Raw genomic sequence first — 5,065 nt, forward strand, 5'->3', positions numbered from 1 at the left:
CGATTGTCCTGCATCAGTCTCCCAAGTAGCTGGGATAACAGGCTCGTGCTACCACACCCAGCTAATTTTTGTATTTTTAGTAGAAACGGGGTTTCATCATGTTGGCAGAGGCTGGATTACAGGCGTGAGCCACCGTGCCCAGCCGCTGCCCCAATTTTCATCCCTCGCTTTGGATCCCTTTCTTTCCTGAAGGGAGAGAGAGGCCTCCAGGGCAGCCCCGCAGACCCGATGGGAGGGATGCAGGAAAATAGGCTAAAGCCGATAGAGGTCTGGAGCGCGCCTGGGCATCCGAGCGTGGAAGGGACGTGACCAGCGGCAGGAGGTGAGGGATGTTGTACAAGCGCAGCCGCCCGCCGCCCCGGGGCCAGGGAGCAGCTGAGACGTTGGCCCTCCCAGTTTCCTAGAGAGGCCGCGGAGGCCCTGGGGCGGTGACGCGCGTGCGCTACTGGGGCCGCCAGGAGGTTGCGTGGGTTGGCCGGCCGCCGTGGCGGCTTAGGTACCGATTGTCTCTCGGCGGCGGGAGTCGGTGAGCGGTCCGGTGGGGAGCGGGGTGAGGGTGGGGGGTGGGGCGGCTGTGTGGGCGAGAGTGGAGGGCGAGGCCTGGCCTGGAAGCTGCACCCAGGGCGGGGGTCTGGCCGTGGATTCCGCCCCCACCGCGTTGAGGGCGTACCTCTTCGCCCCCGAGGGTTCAGGACCGAGAATCTGGAAGAGTCCTGGTTTCTTCCGGCTTTATCTTTTCACCCAATTATGCGAATAAAGCGTTTTTGTTAGAGACAATTAGATAACACGGGAAAGTGGAAGAAAAGTGAAAGTAGCCACGGTCCGGAAATCTTAGTCTCCAGGTCTCCTGACATTTAAAACATCTGGCATAGAGTGTTCCCTTTTTCTTGTGTTATTTCATTTCGTAGCACCTGTCGCGGTCTAACATGACATATATTTGTTGATCTTCCCATAAGCCCCTTGCCAGGGGAGTGCTTTTTGTCTGCTTAATTAACTACTGTTACCTTAGAGTGTGGGACATGGTAGGTGCTCCTAGTGGGTATTTGTTAAATTAATGAAAGAAGGAATATCCAAACTGGGAGATAAGAATTGACAGTTTTTAATGTCTTTTTGTTTGTTTGTTTTTGTTTTAAAGAGCCCATTGCCAAGTTAAGAATGTAAGAGTGACCTTTGAGCCGGGAACATTTCCTTGCAGAGTTGGAGCCCTCACAGCCTGGGCTGCGTTTAATGCCTTGTGCCGTTCACTGTTTCAGACTTCATGTGTACTCCTTCGTTATATTTAATCTCTTCATTCATTCTCTCAGCTTTCTGTATTTCAGACCCCATGGGAGTGGGGAAGGTGGATTGAGATCTTTCTAACTTATTAAGTGGGGTGTGTGCATCACACCAGCCCTATTGGCTGTGGAGTGGATTTGCTGGCTGTGGGGGATCTTTGCATTGCAGGAGGCTGGATCTTGTGCTCTGTTTCTCTCTTCTTTCTGTAAACACTGTACCTCTTGAGGCCTGATGTGGTTGGCGTCTGTTCTCAGAGACCTCAAACCATGTGCTGTTCCTTCCTTGGATGGCCTCTTAATCTTGGCTGCACAGCCTGACCACCTGGTGAATAATGAAACATCATGGGGATGCATAAGGATTTAGTATGTTCCTTTTAGGTGCTGTATGGTATTTGATCTTATAAAAATGCTACTTTTATTTAGTCATATTAATTTCTGTAGCATAAGGAATGTGTCTTTTTAGTTTTACTGTGGACTTTCAAACTATCCTTCCTGTTGGCTATTACATTTCCACTTCTATTAGTGGTTTGTGTTTGGTGTTCTTTTGTTTTTCTTTTCTTTTGGACAGAGGTTTTATTGATGTGTTCAAATATATTCACTCTTTTCATTTTGTTGTCTTAAGAAATTCTTGCTTACACCAGGGTTCTTAGGGTTTTTATGGATTTTTTTTTTTTATCTTTAAGTTTCTTTAACTAGAATTTATTTTTTATGTGATTTTATTTGCTATTTTTATTTGCTTAGCTGGTTGTCCCAACACAATGCATTGACTAGTTTACTCTTTCCCACTGACTTGTAATGCTACTGTTACCAATTCTCAAGCATAGTTATTTGACTTCAGGGGGTCCTTTACCTGCCTGGTGGTGTTCATGCCAATAAAATGAGACCAGGTTCCATTAAGCAGAGCAGAAACTTTGTTGATGAAGGAATGGAGAAGGGAAGCTCATACTCAAAGCACCTTCCTATGGGTGTGGTGAAGGGGGTTTTTTAAGATCTCTTAGGACATGTAGTAGGGTAGGGATTCCTGGAAAGAGGTGGCCCAATGAGAAGAACTGGAGCGTGCTCAGTCTCGTTCTTTCTTTTGTACCCAGTACTATATGTGCCTAGCAAAGTGTATGTCTACCTTCTAGGTGGAGATTTTTATTTTTTTTTTAAATTTTATTTATTTATTTATTTGAGACAGAGTCTTGCTCTGTCGCCCATGCTGGAGTGCAGTGACGCAATCTTGGCTCACTGCAACCTCTGCCTCCAGGGTTCAAGCAATTCTTCTGCGTCAGCCTCCCAAGTATCTGGGACTACAGGTGCGTGCTACCATGCCTGGCTGATTTTTATATTTTCAGTAGAGATGGGGTTTCACCATGTTGGCCAGGCTGGTCTTGAACTCCTGACCTCAGGCCTGTAATCCCAGGCCTCCCAGAGTGCCGGGATTACAGGTGTGAGCCTGGCCTAGGAGGAGATTTTAATATGGTAATGAAGCAAGGACTCAGGCCTGGGTAGTACTGCTGAGCTAAGTTCTCTTATTTGTGATTACTGATATCTGGCCTTTGTCTCTGTAAGGAAGCACAGTTGCTGGCACAGGTTAATTTTACAGGTTCTGGGGCTCTTTAAAAGAAGATCGTGCTGCTATAAGTAGACTGGGCCTCCAGGGATTGTAGGAATTTAATCTACATGAGCAATCAGCCTGTTTTACAGCTTCCTGCCCTGCAGCCTATTTCTTCCTAAACCCTGTGTGGATTGCAGTCACCTAGTTAGTTAAAACTACCTCCTGGCTAGGCATCGTGGCTCACGCCTGTAATCCCAGCAGTTTGGGAGGCATCTCAAACAAAAACAAAAACAAAACCCAGCTCCTGACAGACCCCAGCAACTTATAGATGAACCTGAGTGAACTTTTCTCATTACCATGCTAAAGTCTCCACCTGGGGAGTAGCTACATAACACGTGACCTATGTACTGGCATAATGACTTATGCGTCTGCACCTGTGGAACCCCTCATACATGTGATGATGTAGCCTCTCCCCTCTCCATTGACCCATAAAGCTCTCCTATTACTTTTTCTTGCAGAGATACTGCTTTGAAAAATACTGCCAGTGTTCTCCTTACACCAAGTAATAAAACTCCTATTGATCAAAACTTGCGTTCTCACAGTCATTACTCACCAGGTGAATGAACCCCGTTTTTTTTGTTTTGTTTTGTTTTTAGGTAACACTGTGGTGATACAATCTCTGTCATACATCAAACATAAAATTTTCTGGGTATGGTGATGCATGCCTGTAATCCCAGCTACTTAGGAGGCTGAGGCTGGAGAATCACTTGAACCCAGGAGGTGGAGGTTGCAGTGGGTGAAGATCACACCACTGCACAGCCTGGGTAACAGAGCAAGACTCCATCTCCATAGAAACAAAAAACCAAAACATATATATGTATAAGCCTGTGTCAGGATTCTGTACTTTTACCTATGGTTTGCATGTTTCTTCAGTAATATATGCTGTTTTAGGTACTACAGCTTTATATTAAGCCTTATTGTCTGGTAGAACAAAACTTTCTACATAGAAAAAGTTTTCTTATTTTATTCATTTGGATTTTAGAATATACTTATCAAGCTCTAAGAAAAGTTACATTGTGGTTAGCTGAGATTTTGTTGACTTTGAAGAAGTGTGTTTTCTCATAGAAAATGTGTATCTGCTATGTCTTTTGGCAGAGTTTTCTATTCCTCCACTAAGGTCTTGTACATTTTTTATTACCTTTATTTCTGAGTACTTTATATTTTTGTTGCTATTGTATTAATTCATTTTCTGATTGGTTGTTGCTATTGTGTTGGAAAGCTATTGAATATATATTCAATCTCCCTAATGTCCCATCATATTCTGTTTTTTGGTTCATTCTGTTTAATTTTTTAGGTGATTTTTCATATCATTCTTGAGTATATTTGCTTTGCATATTTCTTGTCTAACAGTTTTCTGCATATTTTTTTCTTGTCTAATTGTATTGTCTAGGATTACACTGTATGATTGTTCCATTTTTAATTGCAAAGCTTTTTATGTCTTTACCATTTAGTGTCAGGTCTGTTGTAGATTTCTTTGGTCTATTCTGCATGTCAGTTTAAGGATGTCATTATTCCTGGATTGTTAAGAGTGTGCACAAAAAGGAGATATAGTTATTTAATTTAAAGAGAATACCAATACTGTAAATAGCTTTATGCCAATAAATGTGAAAAGCTAGATGAATACCTAGGTTGTTTCTTCCCTTTTACTGTTACGTATAATGCTGCTATGAATATTCGTGTACGAGTTTTTGCATGGACATCTTTTTTTTTTTTTTTCTTTTAAGACTGAGTCTCGCTCTGTTGCCCAGGCTGGAGTGCAGTGGCATGGTCTCAGCTCACTGCAACCTCCGCCTTTTGGGTTCAAGCAATTCTCCTGCCTTAGCCTCCCAAGTGACTGGGATTACAGGTGTATACCACCATGCCCAGCTAATTTTTGTGTTTTTAGTAGAGATAGGGTTTCACCATGTATGTCAGGCTGGTTTCAAAACTCCTGACCTTGCGATCTGCCCACCTCGGCCTCCCAAATTGCTGGGATTGCAGGCGTGAGCCACGCACCTGGCCTATTTTCTTTTATCTTGGGTATATATGTAGGAGCAGAATTGCTAGGTCAATTAGTAAATGTATGTTTAACTTTGTGAGGAACTGTCAGACTGTTTTCATATGTGTATGCATCAATTTACATTTCTATCAGCAGTAGATAAAGTTTCAATATCTACATATTCTCACTGATTTTTTTTTTTTTTTTTTTTTT

The 5,065-nt window shown here is 43.2% G+C and overlaps 2 protein-coding genes across 2 annotated transcripts in view; both read left to right on the forward strand.

Moving 5' to 3' along the window:
- The first annotated feature begins 444 nt into the window (after positions 1 to 444).
- ZNF445 (zinc finger protein 445) overlaps positions 445 to 5,065 on the forward strand; it is a 62,703-nt gene continuing 58,082 nt past the window's right edge. The window contains exon 1 of the mRNA XM_017522298.2: positions 445 to 526. The gene's annotated coding sequence lies outside the window, so the exon portion shown is untranslated. The remainder of the gene's footprint in view (positions 527 to 5,065) is intronic.
- ZNF852 (zinc finger protein 852) overlaps positions 483 to 5,065 on the forward strand; it is a 12,465-nt gene continuing 7,882 nt past the window's right edge. The window contains 1 exon segment of the mRNA XM_017522325.2: positions 483 to 526. The gene's annotated coding sequence lies outside the window, so the exon portion shown is untranslated.

The sequence above is a fragment of the Cebus imitator genome, unplaced genomic scaffold, assembly GCF_001604975.1.
Source record: "Cebus imitator isolate Cc_AM_T3 unplaced genomic scaffold, Cebus_imitator-1.0 Scaffold0, whole genome shotgun sequence".
NCBI lineage: Eukaryota > Metazoa > Chordata > Mammalia > Primates > Cebidae > Cebus > Cebus imitator.